The sequence below is a fragment of the Myotis myotis genome, unplaced genomic scaffold (genome assembly GCF_014108235.1).
Source record: "Myotis myotis isolate mMyoMyo1 unplaced genomic scaffold, mMyoMyo1.p scaffold_m19_p_10, whole genome shotgun sequence".
Lineage (NCBI taxonomy): Eukaryota > Metazoa > Chordata > Mammalia > Chiroptera > Vespertilionidae > Myotis > Myotis myotis.
This window is the reverse complement of record NW_023416314.1, coordinates 41542223-41566152: the sequence shown is the minus strand read 5'-3', so window position 1 is coordinate 41566152 and position 23930 is coordinate 41542223. Positions and strand designations below refer to the sequence as shown.

The following is a 23930-nucleotide window of genomic DNA, read 5'->3' as shown; positions in this document are numbered from 1 at the left end:
TTATCTACACTAATAAAAAAACATTCAAATTGACCATACCTTCGCTACACCTTAAGCCACGCCTGCCAGCCAATTAGAGCCACTATATGCAAATTAACCCAACCAAGATGGTGGCCAGCAGCCACAGAGCTGGAGCAAGCAGGAGGCTTGGTTGCCCCAATGATGGAGGAAGCCAAGCTTCCCAGCTGCCGCAACCAGCTCTGAGTTCCACTCAAAACAACAAAGTTTCAATTATAGAAGGTGAATAAATCCCAGATACCTGCTTTCAGCCAGCTGTGGCCACGGAGCTGGAGCAAGGAATGGGTTGCCCCTGGCGATGGAGGAAGCCAAGCTTCCCTCCCGCCTGCCCAGGCTACAAAGTTTCAATTATAGAAGGTAAATAAATCCCAGAATAAAAAAAAAAGAAGAAAAGGAGAGGCTAGGAGCTTCTGTCGCCGGGGGTGGGGTGGGGGGGGAGCCTTGGCCAGCCTGAAAATGGCCCTCAGCCCCTCACCCAGACTGGCCAGGCACCCCAGTGGGGACCCCCACCCTGAAGGAGGTGTGACCAGCTTGCAAACACCATCAGCCCCTCACCCAGGCTGGCCAGGAACCCCAGCAGGACCCCCACCCAGATCCAGGACACTCTTCAGGGCAAACCAGCTGGCCCCCACCCATGCACCAGGCCTCTATCCTATATAATAAAAGGGTAATATGCAAACTGACCTTAACAGCAGAACGACTGGGAATGACTGGTCACTATGACACACACTGACCACCAGGGGGCAGATGCTCAATGCAGGAGCTGCCCCTGGTGGTCAGTGCGCTCCCACATGGGGAGCTCTGCTCAGCCACAAGCCAGGCTGACGGCTGCCAGTACAGCAGTGGTGGTGGGAGCCTCTCCTGCCTCCTCAGCAGCACTAAGGATGTCCGACTGCAGCTTAGACCTGCTCCCCGCTGGCAAGTGGACATCCCCCGAGGGCTTCCGTGCTGCCAGAGGGATGTCTGACTGCCAGCTTGGGCCCGATCCCCCAGGGAGTGGGCCTAAGCCAGCAGGTGGACATCCTCCGAGAGGTCCCAGACTGCAAGAGGGCATAGGCCGGGCTGAGGGACCACCCCCCTCCCCCCGAGTGCACAAATTTTTGTGCACTGGGCCTCTAGTAAGAAATATTAATCATGCTCTGTTAACCATGATTGTTTTGTTCTTATTAGAGAAAGCACATTCTAACCTGGTTGGGAGTTCTACGCTGCGGGGACATGGGAGTTAACCTCAGAATGCAGTCCGTTCATTCTCCTTTTAGGGGAACCGCCTATCATCATGGAAAGATAAGCAACCTTGTTGCTGAAGCAATGGAGATCTGAAGGTGCCCACCCTTTGCACGTGGGCAGACACACACACACCCCCTATTGCCTGTGGCCATTGTACCCGTTGTTATTCCTTTTGCCTACTTCCCCATGTAATCTTTGTCCTTCTGTTACCGAGGAGACCTCAGTTCTTGTCTTCTTGAGAGAAAGATTTCAATCAAGAGAAAAGATTTCAAAATGTAGAAAAGCAAGTAAGAATTTATTGACCACAGCAAAAAGATGCTTAGGAGAGTGAAACAAGGAAGAGCATAGAAGAAGCAACAGGAGAGCCCAGGCTGGGCTGCGTTGGCTCACTGAGAAGTCAGAGAAAAGGGGGCCTTGGAGACAGGCTCAGGAGGTTAGCCCAAGATGAGCTGCCGCTGCCCATTGCTCCCCTGGTTGCAAGTGTCATGGCGTCCCTTAGAAGTTAGGGTGTATGTGCCTGTGGGGGAAGGAGAAGGGGAAGGGATTGGCACGGGTGCGTCCCTTGGAGGGAGCGCATGCACTGGGTCCTTTGTTCTGAGCGTATTTATCTCCTTCTTGCAGGTGGAAATCTTAGGGGTGGTCTCAGGAGAGAGATAGAAACATCAATGATGAGAGAGAATTATTGATCAGCCACCTCTTGTATGCTTCCTACTGGGGATAGAGCCCACAACCCAGGCTTGTGCCCTGACCGGGATTCGAACTGGTGCCCTGGCCTATGTTGCTAAGTGGTTAGAGCATCAGCTAGCATACTGAGAGGTCTCAGGTTCAATTCCCAGTCAAGGGCATATACCTGGGTTGAAATACGATTCCCACCCTGGTTGGGGCACATGTGGGACTCAATGTGTCTCTCTTACACACAGATGTTTCTCTCTCTCTCTCTCCCCCTCTTTCCCCCTCCCTCCCTTCCACTCTCTCTGAAAAGCAATGGAAAAAAAAATATCCTCGGGTGAGGATTTAAAAAATATATTTAAAAAAAGGATTCTGCAACAAAGTAGGCCACGCTACCATCAATGCTAGTGTCCTTAGAATTCATGCCATCCTGCTTATTAAATATTTTTTTTAAAATATATTTTATTGATTTTTTACAGAGAAGAAGGGAGAGAGATAGAGAGTCAGAAACATCGATGAGAGAGAAACATCGATCAGCCGCCTCCTGCACATCCCCCACTGGGGATGTGCCCACAACCCAGGTACATGCCCTTGACCGGAATCGAACCTGGGACCCTTCAGTCCGCAGGCCGACGCTCTATCCACTGAGCCAAACCGGTTTCGGCAATATTTTTACCATCATCCTTGGAAATAAGCAAACCTTAGTACAGGGGTGGGCAAAGTTTTTGACTCGAGGGCCACAATGGGTTCTTTTTTTTTTTTTTTTTTAAATCTTTATTGTTCAGATTATTACATTTGTTCCTCTTTTCCCCCCCCATAACTCCCCTCCTCCCAGTTCCCGCCCCACCCTCCGCCCTCACTCCCCACCCACTGTCCTCATCCATAGGTGCACAATTTTTGTCCAGTCTCTTCCCGCATCTCCCACACCCCTTTCCCCCCCAAGAATAGTCAGTCCATTCCCTTTCTATGTCCCTGATTCTATTATAATCAACAGTTCATTCTGTTCATCAGATTATTTATTCACTTGATTCTTAGATTCACTTGTTGATAGATGCATGTTTGTTGTTCATAATTTGTATCTTTACCTTTTTCTTCCTCTTCCTCTTCTTAAAGGATACCTTTCAGCATTTCATATAATCTTGGTTTGGTGGTGATGAACTCCTTTAGCTTTTCCTTATCTGTGAAGCTCTTTATCTGACCTTCAATTCTGAATGATAGCTTTGCTGGATAAAGTAATCTTGGTTGTAGGTTCTTGGTATTCATCACTTTGAATATTTCTTGCCACTCCCTTCTGGCCTGCAAAGTTTCTGTTGAGAAATCAGCTGACAGTCGTATGGGTATTCCCTTGTAGGTAACTGAGTTTCTTTCTCTTGCTGTTTTTAAGATTCTCTCTTTATCTTTTGCTCTCGGCATTTTAATTATGATGTGTCTTGGTGTGGTCCTCTTTGGATTCCTTTTGTTTGGGGTTCTCCGCGCTTCTTGGACCTGTAAGTCCATTTCTTTCACCAGGTGGGGGAAGTTTTCTGTCATTATTTCTTCAAATAGGTTTTCAATATCTTGCTCTCTCTCATCTTCTGGCACCCCTATAATTCTGATGTTGGTACGCTTGAAGCTGTCCCAGAGGCTCCTTACACTATCCTCGCATTTTTGGATTCTTTTTTCATTTTGCTTTTCCGGTTGGGTGTTTTTTGCTTCCTCGCATTTCAAATCATTGACTTGATTCTTGCGCTCCTCTGGTCTGCTGTCGGGAGTCTGTATAATATTCGTTATTTCAGTCCGTGTATGCTTAATTTCTAGTTGGTTCCCCAATATAACATCGAGGGTCTCATTAGTTTTCTTGTAGATCTCATTAAGTTTATCGGCGGCTTCTAAACAGTTCTTGAGAGACCTTAAAAGTGTGGTTCTGAACTCTATATCTTCCATTGACAATTTTGTCCTGTTTCTTTGTCTCCGCATTTTGTTATGCTTCCTTGGTGCACCCCCTAGTGGTCTTTGTGCGCAGTCTTATAGTTAATCCTTGATTGTTGTAGCTAATACCAGGGAGGGTTTGACCTCCAGGCCAAGTGGCTATGAGAATCAGCTGTGTCTGCAGTGAGAGAACTTCTGTCCTCTAGGGAGGTGCTAATCTAGCCTTTGCCTGAGGCTATCCGGCAAATGCCTCTGTGCAGGGCTTGGGCGGGGCAGGTCGCACAGGATCAACAGGGCGGGCCGGAGAGAGCAGTTATGGCGGCTCTCAGTCCAGTCTCCAGGGGCTCTGCCTCTCTGAGTCCCAGCACCCACTGCAAAGCTCGGAGAGAAAGCTGCACTCGCTCTGACCAAAGCCAGACAGTCCCGCTTCTCCCGTTTGAGTCTGGGTCCCTAAAGACTCGCCCGGATCTGGAGCTCAGAGTCTGCGACTCCCTCCCGATCGAAAACGCCAACCGCGCCCTCCGCCGCCAGCCCGCTCCACGCACTCCGCACCTCAGAATTTGACTTCAGCACTGCGCCTCCTCTGAGTGTCCGTATGCGTTTCTCTTTCCTCCTAGTTGTAGGACTTCCACTCAGCCAGCGTTCCTGTGGTTCTGGGTGATGTCCCTTCCGTCTTTTAGTTTCACTTTTGAAGTAGTTGTTCAAAGCAGCAAACTCCGGCGTTAACCTATGCCGCCATCTTGGTTCTCCGCCACAATGGGTTCTTAAACTGGACTCAGAAGAAGGAGCTGCGGCCGTGTTTCCCGACGTTGCCATGTTAACACTGCTGCTGGTGAAGGAGCGGAGGGGAGAGCAAGAGAACCCTCCGCTCTTTCGGCTCCGCGGGCCGGGTAGAACAGCCGAATGGGCCGGATCCGGCCCGAGGCCGTAGGCTGCCTAGTACTAGGTTCCCTTAAGGTAGGTTCCTGTGTGGTAGGCAGTTAAACAGACATGAGCAGAGCAAGGATGATGACCTCCTGACCTTTTGCCCCTAGGATAACATCTAGGCCTCAATTGTATTTCAGCTTCAGGCCCAGAAAAGCAGCAAAATGTGGCAGACAGCACCATGGCTGCCTCAGGACCAGCTTCATTGACTACCCCCTGCCCTGGTGCAACCAATCAATCTGTGGAGACCCTGACCCTGAAAGGACACACCTGGAGAGCTGCTGAAAATTCTACTGAGATCTTCCCCTGGGACCTCTCCTAAAATCTCAACCCTTAAAACTCTTAGGACCCAAGACCTAGTGAGCTCTCCATCCCAGGAGCATGCCCTCACCTTTCCTTCCCCATTCCAACTCGCCTATGTCCCCTGGCCAGTCACCTTGACCTTCCTCACTTCTGAGCTCCAAGGGCCCTTTCTTTGCCTCTATAACATGTTTCCTAAGCCCATTTCTTCTATGAATGACTTCTACCTCTGTGATTTTCTAAGTAAATGTTCTCTTATAGTCTGGGTCTTGGCTCTGAATTCTTTCCTAGCCAGAACTCAAGTACCAAGGTTGCTGAACCCAGGTCCGGTCTGACCCCACCAAACACCTGGCGCCATTCCCGCTGCTGCCAACACCTGTATGTTCTTTGCCATCAAGTTACTTCTCATAAGAGCCCCTCTGTGTCCAACACTCTTCACCCCTCCTCTCATGGTCAGGGGCTCTAGTCATTTGGCACAAAGAAACTGGTGGTAAGAATCTTAGAAACTGTTGAAGTAAAAGCATTCAAACCTGAAAAGAATTTTTGTGAGTTTATTTGAGCTAAACTGTTAGCAACTGCCAGGAAGCATAATCTCAACGGATTGGGATAATGCTCCAGAGAATGGCAGTTTACACCTTGCCTTATACATTACAATCAAAGGAGGAGACACAAGTGGGTTACATGAAATCCATTGGTGATAGATTAGAGAGGCAGGAGAAGGCAATGCAGGGAAACCTCTGGGATTGGATAAAAAGAAAATGATAGACATACTTCTTTTACTTAGGTGAGTACCGGATAGTGAACAGTCAACAAGTAACATGATAACAACAATGAAGGGATTTGTGGTACCTGTCCTGCCACCCAAGGCATTTGGTTGTGCTCTGAGAGGTCTCGAAAAAAGAGAAGTTACAAGTTACCTTGACATTTCAACGATATGTTATGTAAATGAAAAAAAAAGACAATAGGCTCAGTTAAGGTAAAGGTTGACATTGTCAGGGAAGATACCGGCCTAGGAGGTGATTACCCACCATAACTGCTTTTATTTTATTATTATTTTTAAAATATATTTTTTTTGATTTCAGAGAGGAAGGGAGAGGGATAGAGAGATAGAAACATCAATGATTAAAAAGAATCATTGATGGGCTGCCTCCTGCACGCCCCCAATTGGAGACGGAACCCGCAATCCGAGCATGTGCCCTTGACCGGAATCGAACCTGGAACCCTTCAGTAATCAGGCTAATGCTCTGTCCACTGAGCCAAACCAGCTAGGGCCCCACCATAACTGCTTTTAGTTAAAGTTTTAATTTCAGACCATTCTTGGTGATTACTTTAGGTCAGGGGTGGGCAACCCCGGGCACATGTGCCAAACATGGCACGCCAGTAATTTTTGCTGGCACGTGAAACCCTCTCTTATAATCTTACATTTACAATTTTTTCTTAATATCGACTTTTTTATTTTTCAGATAAATTCAGTGTAGGTGCATCTTAGATAAATAAATAATTTTGCATAACAAGTTATCTTAAAGACCATAGACATGGATTGATGAGAGAGGGGAAGAGCTATTTCTTTTTGACAGATCCTGCTGCAGGTTTATTTGTACAAACAGCACAGGAAGACACCAGCGCCACACAGACAGCAGCCCAGGGGGCCCACCAGTCCTTCTGTCCTCACGTCGGCAGACAGAGGCCTCTACTGTGGAGTCTTCGTGAGGGGCTGGGCACCTTTGGGAGCCTGAGCTGCAGCCGCACCCGCAGCCTGGGGCTTGGTTTCCGCCTTGGCCTTGGCCTTTGGCCGGCAGAGCCCGAGCCCCTTGGCAATGCGGCACGAGCACGTTTCCCAAGCTTGGGGCGAGCGACGTAGGCAAGTCGACTGAGTTTGCGGCTGCAGCCCTTTGGGATATTGGGCCTGGGCTCCTTGGGCTTGACCAGGGCCTTGATGGCCTCAGCGCGTGTGTTCATGGCCTTGGCGTTGTTGGCCTGCATCTTCTTCAGGCCCTTCTTGTTGTGCTTCTTGGCAAAGCGCATGTTCCTTAGGAACTTGGGGTCTACCCCCTTAAGAGATTCGTATCTTTGTGACCAGGGTTTCTTGATGCCGTTTCTGTGCCATTTTCGCGACTGGTTGTGCGTGGTGTGGTTCTTGGACTTGGCCATCTCTGCACAGAAGCCCGCGGCTCCCGAAGCACCAGGGACCGGAAGAGCAGGGGAAGAGCAATTTCTACGCCTCTGCCTTAACTCTCCCTGCCTTCCTAGATCCGACCAGTGTTTTGGTTTCACCCACATACGCTTGTGAATCTTTGTTCTCAGTTACCGGAAGCAGGTCCACCCTTGCTGCTTGACACAGTCGCTGCAGGGAAGAAACATCTGCACAGCATGTTTCAAGGGACCTGGCGTATATGGCATACGGTTCTTAATATGTTTGCTCCCCTTCTTGGCGCTATATGTTTTAACCAAGGCCACCTCTCCGAGAAAGGTTGTTTCCCCAGGTAGGGATTTTTCCCTGAAATTAGGGAGGGGATAAAACCCCTTAACTAAGTGCCAGGCGGGTAGTCACTTTAACTACAAACAATCATGCTTACGCAACATAATCTTTACTCCCTGGAATGGAGATAAGAAACGCCCTAACCTTTGGAATAGAGATTGATAGGATTAAAATCAACTGGTATAAATACAGATGTAACAAGACAATAAGACACAGAACTTGGCTGGAGATCCTGGCTAGAGAACCTGGCTAGGCTGCTGATCAACTGAACCCTGTCTCAGTGTCGTTCCTTCTACGTCGACTCCATCCACACCTTTGGGAACCCCTGGACCTGTTAGTGTTGGACCCCAACATTCCAGACAGGGCTCGGGGGACACCTTTTCCCTGCAGACGCTTCACTCCCATGGCACAGTTCATGTTCGACAGCGACCTGCACTCTCTGCTGCAGCTGGACACCCCCATCGCCAATGCGCCCCCCTCACACTGGCTGCACAAAGCTAAGGAACCCTCGGGCCCGCCCCCTCACCCATGCAGGCAGCCAATCGGTCCCATGCCCCCGGCAGGACCCTGGGCCGCACTCCGGGTCAGTGGGTGCGGCAGGGCACGGCTGACAGCGGCCTGCGGGTCCCCTCCCTCGGGAGGCAAGTGGGACTGTCTGCATCCCTCTCCACCCTAGGCAAATCTGGCTCCAAGATTCAGACCATCCCAAGCAAACCTGGCGGGGACCGCTATATCCCCCATCGCAGTGCGACCCAGATGGAGGTGGCCAGTTTCCTCCTGAGTAAGGAGAACCGTTCGGAAAACAGCCAGACGCCCACCAAGAAGGAACGTCAGAAAGCCTGGGCTTTGAACCGGAACGGTTTTGACGTGGAGGAAGCCAGGATCCTTCGGCTCAGCGGGAAACCACAAAAAGTTCCAGAGGGTTACGAGAACAGACTGAAAGTCCTCTACAGCCAGAAGGCCATGCCTGGCTCCAGCAAGAGGACCTGCCGTTACATCCCTTCCCTGCCGGACCGGATCCTGGATGCCCCTGAAATTCGCAACGACTATTACCTGAACCTGGTGGAGTGGAGCTCAGGGAATGTGCTGGCCGTGGCATTGGACCACAGTGTGTACTTGTGGAGCGCTAGCACTGGCGACGTCCTGCAGCTGCTGCAGGTGGAGCAGCCTGGAGACTATGCTTCTTCTGTGTCCTGGATCAGAGAGGGCAATTACCTGGCTGTGGGCACCAGCAGCACTGAGGTTCAGCTATGGGATGTGCAGCAGCAGAAGCGGCTTTGGAACATGGCCAGTCATTCTGCCCGAGTGGGCTCCCTGTGTTGGAATAGCTACATACTGTCCAGTGGCTCACGCTCTGGTCACATCCATCACCATGATGTCCGGGTAGCACAACACCATGTGGCCACACTGAGTGGTCACAGCCAGGAAGTGTGTGGGCTGCGCTGGTCCCCAGATGGACGACATTTGGCCAGTGGCGGCAATGATAACTTGGTCAATGTGTGGCCTCGTGCTGCTTTAGAGGCGGGCTGGTTCCCCTGCAGACATTCACCCAGCATCAAGGGGCTGTCAAGGCTGTAGCTTGGTGTCCCTGGCAGTCCAATATACTGGCAACTGGAGGGGACACCAGTGATCGGCACATTCGCATCTGGAACATCTGCTCTGGGGCCTGTCTGAATGCTGTGGATGCCCACTCCCAGGTGTCTCCACCCTCTGGTCTTCCCACGACAAGGAACTTATCTCAGGTCATGGCTTTGCCCAGAATTAGCTGGTTATTTGGAAGTACCCAACCATGGTCAAGGTGACTGAGCTCAAAGGTCACACAGCCAGGGTCCTACGTTTGGCCGTGAGTCCAGATGGGGCCACGGTGGCATCAGCAGCAGCAGATGAGACCCTATGCATGCGGCGCTGCTTTGAGTTGGACCCTGCACGGAGGCGGGAGCAGGAAAAGGCTAGTGCAACCAAAAGCAGCCTTATCCATCAAGGCATCCGTTGAGGACCAACTCATCACTTCAGTTTTTGTTTGCTTTCTAAATTTTTCTAATAAAGTCATGTCTCTCTTCTACTTGCAAGAGAGAGAAAGAGAGAGAGAACCTGGCTATGATGATCACCTGAACGCTGCCTCCGAGTCCTTCCTACTTTGCTGACTCCGTCCACACCTTTGGGGACCCCTGGACCTGCTGGGGCTGGACCCCAACACTCAGTGATGAATTTTGTTAAGTCTCGAAATAGGAGTAGCCTGACGGATGAAAGTAGTAGCTCGTGCATATCTCTGAAGGTCACAAAATACAAACCTGATGTAAAATCTTTGTCATCAGTGATGCAGCAGCAAAATCCCACTGATAATATCAAACGGAGTCATAAAGTTTTCTGTTGGACTATCAGTGTACATGTTTACATTAAAAAATACATGGCCGAAACTGGTTTGGCTCAGTGGATAGAGCGTCGGCCTGCGGACTGAAAGGTCCCGGGTTCGATTCCGGTCAAGGGCATGTACCTGGGTTGCGGGCACGTCTCCAGTGGGAGATGTGCAGGAGGCAGCTGATCGGTGTTTCTCTCTCATCGATGTTTCTGACTCTCTGTCTCTCTCCCTTCCTCTCTGTAAAAAATCAATAAAAGCCCTAACCGGTTTGGCTCAGTGAAAAGAGCGTCGGTCTGCGGACTGAAAGGTCCCAGGTTCGATTCCGGCCAAGGGCATGTACCTTGGTTGCGGGCACATCTCTAGTAGGAGGTGTGCAGGAGGCAGCTGATCGATATTTCTCTCTCATCGATGTTTCTAACTCTCTATCCCTCTCCCTTCCTCTCTGTAAAATATCAATAAAATATATTTCAAAAAAAAAAAAATCAATAAAATATATTTTTTAAAAAATGTATTTTTCATCATCATATAATGTGTTTTTTTAAAAAAATATATTTTATTGATTTTTTACAGAGAGGAAGGGAGAGAGAAGGAGAGTTAGAAACATCGATGAGAGAGAAACACCGATCAGCTGCCTCCTGCACATCTCCCACTGGGGATGTGCCCGCAACCCAGGTACATGCCCTTGACCGGAATCGAACCCGGGACCCTTCAGTCCGCAGGCCGACGCTCTATCCACTGAGCCAAACCGGTTTCGGCCGCTCGAATGCATCTTATTATTTCTTCAAGGTTCTTCACATACGTACATCTTAAGAGACATCAATTAGGCATAACATGCTCTCAAAAAATTAGGGTTGGCACGAAGAAGGATTTTGAGTCAGAGATTTTGCTGGTTTTGGCACACACTCACAAAAAGGTTGCCCACTCCTGCTTTAGGTCTTTGGTAGGTCTTTTAAGCTGGAGACTACCCATAGCAGCATTAGCATGAAATGCAAAAGAGACATTGGAAGGCCAATGGACCTTGATCTCAGGTTAGATTGCTCCTGTTGTGATTGTGATGGCTCGAGGCGATTTCCTGACCTGATCATCTTTACCTTGTTTAATAAGCTTTACTGAGCTTTACTTAACTTACAGAGCTTTGATTCTATCTGCTCTGCCTGCATGAATTGCTAAAGGGCAAATGTGTAACCAAACTGAAAAAAAAGCAGGCAGGACCCAGACTCCCGGAGTTCCTCTCCTTGCAAGAGGTTCCACCTGGCCTCCCATGCCTTAAAAATTCATATTTCTTATTTTTTTTAAATATATGTTATTGATTTTTCACAGAGAGGAAGGGAGAGGGATAGAGAGCCAGAAACATCGATGAGAGAGAAACATCGATCAGCCGCCTCCTGCACACTCCCCACTGGGGATGTGCCCGCAACCAAGGTACATGCCCTTGACCGGAATCGAACCTGGGACCCTTGAGTCCGTAGGCTGACGCTCTAGCCACTGAGCCAAACCAGTTAGGGCAAAAAATTCATATTTCTTGTGCAGTATCTTCATCGTACATAGGCCCTCCTACAGGTCATCCTGAAACCCGCTGAGCAGGTCCCGGCACTTTTAGTCTGCAGGACTGCCATGCAGGCCTTCCCTGAGCTTGTCCGGTTAACATGTGGCCCCTTTCTTCCACAAAACAGACCACTTCAGCTGTGTGTGGCCAATGACAACAGAGCAGGGTCTCAGGCAGCCCCTGCCTTACAGGAAATCCCAACTTTCTGCAGAGGCACAATCCTCGTGAGTGGCATTATCATGAGTCTTTGCATCATGAGTCTTTAGTTATTAAAAGAAAATCAACCTGGTACAGTTTGTTTACACTCTGATACTTTCTAAGTAAACTATTTAAAAACTTTTTATTCCACCCAAAGTGGTGATAAGGACGAAGAACTGACCTAAATCCAAGGCCCCGGTGAGCTAGTGACTGAGCAGAGAGCCAGCCTCTGACCCCTGGGTGTTTCCCTGTAGCCCAGGTGGGAGCACAGCCTGCAGACCCAGGAGGAACCCTCCTCCCTGTCTTCTCAGCTCCTGCCAACTGCGGGTTCCCGAAAAGCATTCGGCCAACTTGCCCCCTTGGGAAGCAATACAGGCTAAAGAGAGGCTCGTCTGGGGCAGACCTGAAGGTCCAACAGGGTCATTTGAAAGGGAAATGGAAAACACTCTATAAGTCATAGGATTTTGAAGAGCCAGAAGAAGTAACTTCTTGGCCAAATTTCATTTTTAGCCAAAACCTGATTCTTAGGTAATCAACCAAAGACCTTGCATGCCTTTATGCATAACCCATGGACACAGACAATAGGGTGCTGAAGGCCTGGGGCGGGGGCGGTCTGCAAGGGGGAAATGGGGGGAAAGGGGGACATATGTAATACTTCTGACAATACAGAATTTTTTTTTAAACTGACTTCTTGACTTTTCCTACATAGCAGCCAAATCGGCAGGGGGAGTAACGGGTGGAGTAACAGGCAGTGCGGGTGTCACACTGCGAGGAAGTCGTCGTCATCACTGCGATGCGATCCAGCAGTGAAGGCAGCTCGGGTTAAGGAGGTGAGGACTTGGGTAGCAGGACAGAGCCCTTTGCAGAAGGTAGCTTTATAGCTACCTGGACCTCGGGGATAATGACACAACAAAAAGGAAAGACAGCCAGCGCTAGGTCCACCTTGGACGCCTGACTCCAAACAGAGCAGCACAGCACCGCCCTGGCCTAGTAAACCCTGAGCTCACCCTCCTGGGAGACCTGGCGCCCTTTTTTCCAGAAAGTTGAGCTGCTGGGAGAGCTGATGCTCAGCCTGAGGCCCAGGGCCAGGCCACACTGATATGGCTGACAAGTGCAAGCTCAGGGAGGAGAAAGATGAACTGGGCTGAAGGCTAGAACAGAAAATGCTCATTGCGAAAAACAGACTGTGGCCAAACAAGAAAGTGGGAAAATGTAAATCAGGCATCCAAAAGTCTTCACATGAGGCCTTCTACCAGCTGGGACCGTGACTTCAATCCTTCCATGTTGCTCTGAAGGCAGCTGAGTGAGCAAGAAGCAGGACGGGTGCCTGACCCCGCAGGGCAGCCCTCTGCCCAGGACCCACCAGGCTCCCTGATGGCACCACCCAGGCCGCTCAGAGCCAGGCCAAGGGCCAGCTGGATCCAGGCTGCCCGCCCGGCCGGCTCATGCCGTGGACTCGGGCGCCCCCGCGCGGCCGCGGGCCGGCAGCGCTCCTGCCTCGGGAGCTCTCAGTCCCGGCGCCGGTCCCGAGCCCTGCGCTCGCCAGCGCGCTGTCTACCCGGCGGCCCACGAGGCCGCCCGCCTCCCCGGGGCCTCGTCAGCGCCTGGCGGAGCCGCTGTCGGCGAAGTCGCCGGGCTCCCCGGGGCCGTGTCGACGGCGGCAGGCCCGGCCAAGCTAACGAGCCCCGCGAGGGCGCGGAGGCTGGAGGCCCGGCCATGGCAACCGGGTGCGCGCCGCCGCCGCTGCAGGACTGGCCTGGCCCCGCGGCCGCCCCTCTCCCGCCTCCCGCCGCCCGAGTCACAGCCGCCTGGCTTTACACAGGGAGCTCCTTCCCCCGCCCCTGCCCCGCCGCAAAGCTGCCCTAAGAGCCGCGCTGGGTCGGAGGGGTCTCTCCCTTGCCCACCCCCAGTGCGAGTGGACCTGCGGCCTCAGTGACCAGAGGGCTCCTGCCCCTCTCGGCCGGCTGTGTGGGTGCCCTGCAGCGACTCATAAAAGTGAGGGAGCCTGGAAGCCACCTGCTCACCCCTCTGAGCTCCGCTGTCTGGAGGGGGATGATAAGAGGGTGGTCGTGTGGATAATCATCGCCGGTGTACTGCCCATGTACCCTTTGCCAGGAATTATGCTGAGCGCGTTATTACACCAGTCAGTCTCATGTAGTCCTCATGTAACACTGAGAGGACTTGTCATGTGGGCACCATTATGCCCATTTTACAGATGGGAAAACTGAGTCCCAGGATCAGGTGACTTGCCAAAGCTCTTTACTCCAGAGTTTTCCTAAGTGTCTTCCAAGGGTCACAACCCACACAGATGCTCCTCGGAACAAGGGATTCCTGGCCCAGTGGTTTGGGGAAGCACTGGATATTGTGTCCCCCTCTGCTTTGCGGAGGCCGACTGCATTTAAGCCAGTTAGAGTCTCTCAGAAAACTGTTTACTTTGGTTTAATTCGGTGTTTTCCAAACTTGCTTGAAAAGGGAATCTCTTTTTTTAAAAGACACTGTTATTAGTGTGGAACTTTGTTCTACAAAATACATGTTGGGACACACTTTCCTCCTTAGTCTCAAATGAAAGAACGATGCGGCAGTCCCCCTATAAGCTGAACAGAGCCTAAGAATTATAAAGGCATAGTTTTTTATTATTGCTATTGTTGTCATCATCATGTTCTTCGTTATTTTTTTATGGATCCTCTCCACGGCCTTCTGGCCACTGTAGTGCTGAAGAATGACTAACATTTCCAGAGCACCTCTCTCGTGCCACCCACCATTCTGAGTGCTATGTGTGTATTAACTAATTTATACCTTACAACAGCTATTCAGGTGTTACCCCCACCTGAAAAAAAAAATGACAGAAGATCATGATGATTAAATGAGTAATAGATGTAAAATTCTTAGACAGAAGCATTTAAAAGTCCTAGAAGTACTTGCTGGACCCATTATCTCCATTTCACAGAAGAGGAGACTAAGGTACAGAAAGACTGATCACATCTAGATCACACTGATGGTAAGTGGATTGGAACACGGACAGCCCGGGGGCAGGGCCTATGCTGGTGCCCAGTGTACACTCTGCCCCTCTGCCTGAGGAGGAGGGCGATCCCTGGATCCGGGCCCTTGGCAACAATCCTCGAATTCCCCGAGAGCAGCTCTTCTCCACCTGGGGCCGCCGCCCCCCATCCTGACGATACCCTCTGCCCGGTGTAAGCACTGCCACAAGCACCCTCAGGGGAGAAGAGAGGGCACAAGATCTGGGGTTAGACGACGCTGGATTGGACCCCAGCCCTGCTATTTACTGACTGGGTGACCTTAGACAAGTAACTTAACCATCAGTTTGCTCTTCAGTGAACAGAGAGTGTAACCTACCTCACAGGCCTGTGTGAGGATGGACTGTAATAAGGGGTATCAAGCACTTAGCACAGGGCCCAACCCATCTTGGGCCCTCAATAAAGTATGGCCCAACACCTCCCCTCCACCCCCCCATCCCCCACCTCCTCTGGGAAGCCTTCACTGGCTCTGCCTCCCTCCACCCCCAGGCAGGACAGGGCCCCCCTGCTGTATCCCTGGTTTATCCCCGCCTCAGCCTGCCACACCCCCCGTCTTGAAATCATGACTATGTGTGTCTGTCTCCCCCACAACATGGAGCTCCAAAGGTGGGTCTTGTTCGCTGCTCTATCCCCAGGGCCTAGCACACCAAGCTCACACATAGTGGGAGCCCAATTCATGTTTGCTGAATAGATGATAGAATGAGAACAAGAAATACAGCTAATATTAATATGCAGAGTCCACTGTGTACTATACCCAGTTGTTCCAAACATTTTACATGGGTTCTAACTCATTTTTTAAAAATATATTTTATTGATTTTTTTTACAGAGAGGAAGGGAGAGGGATAGAGTCAGAAACATTGATGAGAGAGAAACATCCATCAGCTGCCTCCTGCACACCCCCCACTGGGGATGTGCCCGCAACCAAGGTACATGCCCTTGACCAGAATCGAACCCGGGACCCCTCAGTCCGCAGGCCGACGCTCTATCCACTGAGCCAAACCGATCAGGGGGATTCTAACTCATTTAATGCTACAAATATATAAGGGAGGTACTACCGTTATGAGGTAAGTGCCATTTGAGGAAACTGAGGCACAGGGATGTGCTTGGTAAGTAACAGATACGGCATCTGAACGCAGCCCGGCCGGCCTTGGAGCCTGCCAGCCTCGCCACAGCAAATGAGGTGAACAGATGGCCGCCTCCCTACCCTCGCAGGGTTACTGAGGCCAAAAGATCCTAAGAGCCCTACGTGTGCACAAAAGTTTATTGTTACAAAGTTCCAGAAAAGGAGGGGATCCGGTTCAGGGTCTGCTCCTCCCAGGCCTCCGTTTCCCCATCTGTGAAGTAAGGATTGGACTTGATAATAGCAGGGCCCTGGCAGTCTTGGTGGTTCCTGCCCGCAGACCCAGGAGGTGGAGAGGGGGGAGGGAAAGGGAGGTTGGGCCAAGAAAGACCTAGAAACAGGTGGGGCCAGCCAGGGGCCAGCAGAGCGGGGAGGGGCCCACTGCTGCCTCTGTGAGCACCTGAGTCAGAGCTGGCTCTAGTTCAGCCAAGAGTAGGGGCCAGGGGCCAGGCCCCGGCTAGGCTGCTGTGACACAATAATTAAGGGCAACCATGACCATTCACAAGCAGCCGGCACTTTGCAGTGGGCATCACCTCACCTGGGCCGCCCCCCAACCCTGTGATTGTCGGCCCTGAGAGAGAAGGCCCAGGGTCACACGGCGGCTCAGTGTCTAGACCCCACATGACCTGTCTGTTGTTGGCTGATCAATTGAAACTATAGCAAGTCATCGGCTAAAAGGTGCTCTGGCTCTTTAAGGCGGGAGCCAGCAGGACCCAGATGGCACGCCTGGGCCACAGTCGGGGGGGGGGGGGGGGGGGGGGTCGCCATTTCCACTCATTAAAAGTTTGGCCGGGCGAGCCAAGTCGCACCTGGGGCCGGCGGCTCTCCGCGGGCTCGGGCGCAGCTGGACCCCGTGCCGGGCCGGGCGCTGTAATTGGGCCCCAGGAGTCCTGCTGAGCCCTCGTCCCCCCGGGAGCCTCAGAGCCACTGAGGTCCAGCCCATGACGGCCTAATTGGTGGCAAATCACTCAGCCGGCCTCGGGGATGGGCTCAGAGCGAGAAAAGTTTGAACCTCCAAACTTCCTCCCACGGCCACAACTTTCTCCGCAGGGGCCCCATTTCCCCAGCCCTCGGGGCGCCGGTGTTGCCCCGTCAGCGCCCAGGTTTCTCCGCGTTGCCCAAGCCCAGGGGCACCAGCCACACGCTGCTGTCCCCGCTGGGGCTGGCGTAACCCTCAGCCACAGCTGAGGTCTGAGGCACCTCTCGGCTCCCCAGAGCCTGCCAGTGCCCTCAACCTGCAGAGGGAGGCCCAGCTCTACCCTCCGCTCCCCACCCCATCCCGGGACACCTGCTGGGACCGCAGCCCCTCCACACCCAGGGAACAGGGCCTGGGCGTTCCTGGGCCGAGCACCACATCCCTGAAGGGGAAAAGTCCTGACCATGGGCGTCCAGGGAAGTTCACAGAGCCTCCCCCGCCCCCACCCCCTTTAGCCCATTTCCCACTCTCAGCAGCCACAGGAGGGAGGGTGATGCAAAGATGACGATGGCGATAAAGGATAAACAAATGATTATCACTGCAGACCTCAGCGTCTTCTCTGCATCAGCCCGTTTACTCTTCAGAGAAGTCCCAAGAGGGACAGTCCCTACCCCCACTTCATTGATGAGGAAACTGAGGCACAGAGGCCCGAAGCTCATCCACCTCCTACCACCTTTCCCTGCAGAGAATATTAGCTTTGACATGAGACTGATTTGGGCTCCAGCCCTGCCACTTAACCAGCTGTGTTGAGTCATGCACATTATTTAACCTCACTGAGTCTGTTTCTTCATCTGTGAATTGGGGATGTTATCATATCCATTTCCTGAGGTTGTGAGGTTAAACACGGTGTATCTAAAATGCATACCCTAGCCCTGGCTGGTTTGGCTCAGTGGATAGAGTGTTGGCCTGCAGACCGAAGAGTCCCAGGTTTGATTCCGGTCAAGGGCACATGCCTGTGTTGTGGCTCAATACCCAGTAGGTAGCTGATCAATGATTCTCTCTCATCATTGATGTTTCTCTCTCTTCCTTCATCTCTGAAATCAACAGAAAAAAATTTTTTTTAAATAAGTAAATAAAAAATAAAATGCCTACGCTAGTCCTGGCTCAGAGTAAATGTCCACTAAATGACTGTGGTTAATACACTCTTACAGCTTGTGGGACAAAAAAGCTAGCAATTCAAAAAATACGTTGGCTCCCTAGCCCCTGCCAGGCTCCGTAGCAGGCCCTGGAGTTTCCCGTGTTGGCTAGAAGCCCTTCTGAGCAGTGGGGGGAAGGACAGGGCAGGGTCCGTCTGAGATGCCCCAAGCCCTCCAAGCCCAGGTGGCTGGTTGATTAAATACTAGAGCAATATCTGCCCCCCAGGGTGATGGCGAGAACCACGTGTGACAAGGCAGACAAGTGTGGCCTGCTATTCCAGAGCATAAGAAACATCCCTACCATGTCACAGACACGGAAGCTGAGAATCTGGGGCCGCAGGTCATTGCCAAGGTCACCCAGCTGGTGGTGGCCAAGCCCTGGGAATGCTCCACAGCCTTCCTCAGCCTCCCAGCTCAGTCACTCACTGCAGCCTCACTGACACACGCTGGGGCGCATGCCCCGGCCGGCGTGAGAGGAGACCCAGGCCCTAACTCTTCCCAGGGAACTCACGACCGGGAGTCAGTAAGAAGACGGGAGATGCTCAAAATACATGCAGAAAGGACACACGCCCAGGGGCATGCGGAGGGAGTGGGGGTACATGCCTCCCACCTCTCCCTGCTGAGACGTGTAAACTGTGAGCTCCAGGACCCTCTCTCTTTGGCTTGCTTTGCCCCTGAAACAGAGAGCTTGCTATAGACACACAGCTTCAAGGCCACAGCCCCCTTCCAATCAGATGGGGCCCCACAATCTCTCTGAGAGAGAAAGTCTCTGCCCCTTAGAGATGGTCTGAGCTCAGTAGTGATGGGCGATCATTATGGGCCGGGGCCAGTCAGCTCTGGCCTCTGTTCCCTGGCAGGCCTGGCCTAAGCTGTGGCAGAAGGGAGCTGGGTCTGGGACCTTCTTAGGGCCCCTGAATCATTGGTAACCACCTGGCCAGAGAATCCCACACCTGCAGGAGGAATCGGGGACTCTGGAGAGGGCAGAGGCTGAGGGTCTGGATGGGGTCTGAGGAAGTGAACCAGGTTGGTCCAAGATCCTCTGGGGAAGATTTGGAGGGGGCTCAGAGGAGACACGCAGGAGTTAAGTGTGGGAACAGCAGCAATGGGGAGTAGAATCAGACAGCCCAAGTTCAAGTCCCAGCTCTGCCACTTCCTGGCAGCCTGGCCTTGGCCAGGGTGTGGCCTTTACCTGTTTCGTCGTCCATACAACTGGGGTAATACTCAGTCCAACCACATAGGATTGTTGTGACTATTGGAGGGAGAGTCTAATATTTATAGACTGTGTTAGAAACTGCTAAATAAGGTACAGACGTTACCTCGTTTGATCCTCACAACGTCCCTGTGAGGCTCTGTTTGTTCACAGCTGTGTACCACACCTAGCCAGCTGGTGCTCAGTAACATGTGCTGACTGAATGAGTGAATGAAAATGGGGCTGGTGTTGTCATGCCCATTTTTCAGAAGAGCACACTGAGGCTCGAAGAGAGGAAGCAACTTGCCAGGACCACACAGAGCCGGGTCTCCTGCCCTGACACCAGCATGTTCTGACTGACTCAGGCTCACAGTCCGAGAGGGAGTGGGGGCCACACCAGGGATGTCCACGGTGGAGGAGCCTCAAACTAAGTAGCCAAGCCAGGCACAGGCTGCCCCTTTCCCCAGGCACGGTCGCTCCAGCACAGGCCTGACCCCAGGAAGCCTCTGCCCGACGTGGTGCTTGGGTGCCACCTTGTGGCTGATGTGAGCAATGCAGGCGGCACTTGGCCTGGCCAGAAGCCTCGGGATGCAGAGAAAGGAAGGTCAGCCCTGCAGCCAGAGCACTCAGTCCACAGATCCTGGACTAGGCCCGGCCCAGACATGAATAAGAAAGGACAGGCTGCCACGAAAGCTTTGCTCAGAGAGCAAACGGCCCCCAGAGCCAAACAACTTGCTTATGGGGCAGCCCCGGACCTGAGGGGAGGCAGGCTTTTCGAGTCAGTGTGAGGGCGCTTCGGGTCTCATGAGAGAGCAGATTTTGATGTAGAGGATCCTGACCTCCTTGACCGGGAGAGAAACCAGGGAGGAGAGTTTAGGGCAGGGTGCCATGGGGGCAAGAAGGAGCAAAGGGAGGAGAGACGTCGGATAAGTGGACCACCCAGGAGCCCTGGGATGGGGGTGGGAGGCTACCAGGTGCCCGGGCCAGTGGGGCTGCCAGGTGCCCTCCACATGGGACACAATGTGAAATCTGGGCTCCGAGACTCCGCACACTGCAGCAACTCGGCGCTGCTGGGGCAAGAACGGTCAGAGAGGGCTTCCGGCAGCAGGTGGCGCCTGAGGCCCCAGAGCAAGCCCAGCCGGCGGCCAGGGTCGCTGAGGGAAGGGAGGACAGGCTGGGCGGAGGAGTGGATGGCAGAGGGCAAGCAGCTTTGCTGGAGGGCAGCTGCCCCTCAGGGAGGGGGCGGGGGTAACAGCTGGCCTTTCCTGGTTGGCAGTGGGGTTGGTGGGGTTTTACTGGGCGAGACGAGGTCAGGTCTGCTTTCCCAGAGGATCCTCCGGCAGCAGAGGGAGAGGTGGGGCTGTGCCCGGCATGAGGCCTAGAGGAGACCCGGGACTAAGGTTCAGGACCTGGACCGAGACTCCTTTGGAAGTAGGATTGGCAGGACTTGGTGCCAGATGAGATGAGGGGTGCGAGGGAGAGGGACGAGCAGGGTGATGCCCTGTAAGCTGGCTCAGGCTGTGGGCTGGGCTTCCTGAGAAAGGGCATTGAGTGAGGAACTGACAGGTGTAGGCGGGAGGGCCGGTGGTGCGGCCAGTGGTGACCATGTTGCATTTGAGATGCGTGTGCCCTGGTGGGGAGTCCTGGTGACGGCCTGCGGGCCTCAGAGGCGTCCCCAAGGCCCTCGGACTCCCTCCTCTCGGTGCTGACACAGCTCACCCTGTCGCCGAACGCAGCCCCTACAGGAGGGTGTCCCAGCGTTGGGGGTGGGGAGGGGGCTCCCTGCCTTGGGCTGCCCTGGACCTGAGGGAAGGCAGGGCTGGGAGCTCCGGGTGTGAAAAGGACCCTGGAGTGTAAACTCCTCAGCCTGTGCTGCTAACTCTGCCCCTCAGCTGGTCTCTTCTCTCAGGCTGGACGCTCTCCTCCCCCAGGAAGCCTTTCTGGCCTCGTCCTGCCCCACATGCAGGGCTGAGTTTCCATCCTTCTGGGTGAACCCTGGAGCCAAGGACTTTATGCCATAAACCGGAGGGGCTCCTGAGGGCAGCCCCTTGCCCCCCCCCATCACGATGTCACACACCCTCCCCTCCCCCACCCCTCTGCTCCACGGCCACCCTCACTGTCCCTCTCTCATTCTTCTGAACACCACATATGGAGGCTGTAGCAGGTTGAATGGTGGCTCCCCAAAAGGTATGTCTGGGTCCTAACCCCTAGATCCTATTTGGGAAAAGGGTCTCTGTAGATGTAGTTAATTAAGGATCTTCATATGAGATTATCCCAGATTGCCAGGTGGGCCCTAAATCCAATGACAACGGAATTTGTAAGAGACAGAAGGGAATGCACGTGGAGACAGAAGCAGAAATTGGGAGCTGGAAGGTGCAAGGTGGGTGCTCCCAGAGCCTTCGGAGGGAGCAAGACCCTGCTGGTGCCTGGATTCCAGAACCGTGGGACAATACATTTCCGTTGTTTAAGCACCCAGTTCGTGGTAGCTTGTCTGGCAGCCCTAGGAAACTGAGATGGGGCTTAAGAACAGCAAGCAAACAGTTCTCAGAGGTCTGCCTTGGCCACGGTGTGAGCAGACCGAATGCGTGTCCAGCAAGAGCCGTGTGGTCCCCAGGGTCCACCCCTGCCTGGGCTTCTGCCTCCAGGCCCAGGCCCCACCCTGCAGGAAGGTCGTGGACAAATGGAGGCGTCAAGGGCCCAGTGAGAAGGGCAGTGTTGCCAGGGCTGCCTGGGGCCCAGGGAGTTAGGGGGCACATGAGATACACTCAGCTCGGGTAAGGAAGTCTCCCCCCCCCCCCCCCCACTTTGCACACCTCACACCTGAGCTTGGGGAGTGAGCAGGGTGTGGAAAGTTCCAGACGCCTCTGAGACCCTCCAGCCTGGCTGTCCACTGGCTACCTGCTGCCACCTCAACCCAGCAGGGCTGACACAAGCCCACACAGATGTCCTGGGGTGGGTGGGGTGTCCTGGGCTCCAGGTCACACAATCTTTATTGGTTCCCACCTCCAAGGCTTCGGGACCAACCATGCAACCCCATGCCCACCATCATCGCCCCCTCAGCCCCTCATGTCAAGCCCCAGCCTCAGCTCCCCCTCCTCCTCGGCCTCTGTGTCTCTTTCTCAACCTCCCAAGCCTGGCTCAAATGTCCCTTCCTCCATGAAGCCTTCCCTGATCTCCATAGGCTCTTCTGCCAGGCCGAGCAGTGACCAGAGACAGGGGTGAAGTGGGGAGAACCAGATTTGGATCAGATGTCCCATCCCAGCATTGCCAGGACAAGTCACCTAAAGTCTCTAACCCAAGAGGGCCCACCTCTAAAATGGGGTGATAAGATCCTCACTTCAAGAGGCCCTCATATAACCTCATTCTCCTGCTTCTAGATCCCCCCTTTCTCCCATAAACATTATATGAGTACCACTGATCCTTCAAAAATTCCCCCATAGTAGATGCTCAATAAAAGTGTCACTTCCTTAGAACGCTTTATTCCTTTCCTGACATCTGGAGCCTGCCTGCTGGACTGACCAACACCCTGCACTCCACACCCTGACCCTGCTTTGGCAGAGCCACCCCCGGGTGGGCTACAGCCTGAGCTTGGGATGTGAGATCTGAGTATCCATTTGTGTTGAGTTGTCCCCCTTTAACTCCAGACCAGAGACCCCACACAGCCCAGACCAGTCGGAAGGCCTGGCCCGGACGCCAGGAGACTGGGCTCCAGGCTATCCTGTGGATGTCCCAGGAGACCGAGGAGCAGACACGGGCACTGCCCATTGGCTCATCCGGAGCCTGGGCTCCCCGGGGGAGGAGTAGGGGTGCATTTAACTGCACTGAGGGAGCCCCTCTTGTTCTCTCTGCTCCTGCCTGACTGTGAGTATGAGTTCTGGGTTGGGGGTGCTCAGCCAGGAGGGCGGAGAGGGCTGGAGAGAGGCTGGAGAAGGGGATGAGCAGGGCAAGCACAAAGAAGGAGAGGGACTGGGCCCCCACCCCCGTCTGCCATTCCCTCTTTCTGGACCACTGTGCCACTCCCCCCAGTCCAGTCCACACCGATGACCCTGTCTCCCCAGCCACGGGCCTTCTCAGGAGGAAATCCTATTCTCCGCCTAACCTATATGCCTCCTTTTGGAAACTGAGTCTCAGCAATAGTGGAAAATCAGCAAACGTTTAGTTCATCCTCTCATTTCTACTCTCTCATCTTGTTTTTTCTTATCATTTTCTTCCATGGGACTTGCACCGAGCCCTTGAGGTGTGGTGACAGTGAGAGGGATCTCAGCTCTAGAGTTCTACTCCCACCCACCCCCATTAACTCCCCCACTAACTCCCCCACTAATTCCCCCATTAATTCCCCTCTTCCCTTCCTCTGGCTGACCCACTTCTGCTCTCAGACTAGACCTCCTCTCCTGAGGAGCCTTCGTGACCCTGAGGCTGTTAGCGATCCCGGGGCTCCATGCCACTCTGGTTCTCCCTAGTGGACTGAGTATCTATGAAGCCCAGTGCCTAGCAGAGTGCCTGGTACATTATAAATTCAAAACCATGTTGAATAAATGAACGAATAAAAGATGACTTCTTATGTCAGACTCAGTTGTGATATCTGCCTAATAGAGACTCTCTGGCTATTAAAAAGGGGGGAAACAATATGTGAAAGTACCTCAAGCCTTGGCCGGTTTCTCAGTGGTTAGAGCATCGGCCCGAGGACTGAAGAGGGCGCATACCTCGGTTGCAGCCTCGATCCCGATTCCAGTTGGGGTGCATGTGGGAGGCAACCAATTGATGTGTCTCTGACAACAATGTTTCTCTCTCTGTCTCTCCACCTCCCCTTCCACTTTCTCAAAAAATCAATGGGGGGGAAATATA

At 53.0% G+C, this 23930-nt stretch overlaps 2 pseudogenes; one reads left to right on the top strand and one right to left on the bottom strand.

Moving 5' to 3' along the window:
• Positions 1-6624: 6624 nt before the first annotated feature.
• On the bottom strand, positions 6625-7251 carry LOC118662835 (annotated as a pseudogene).
• A 677-nt stretch (positions 7252-7928) lies between these two features.
• Positions 7929-9518, top strand: LOC118662832 (annotated as a pseudogene).
• The last annotated feature ends 14412 nt before the right edge of the window (positions 9519-23930 follow it).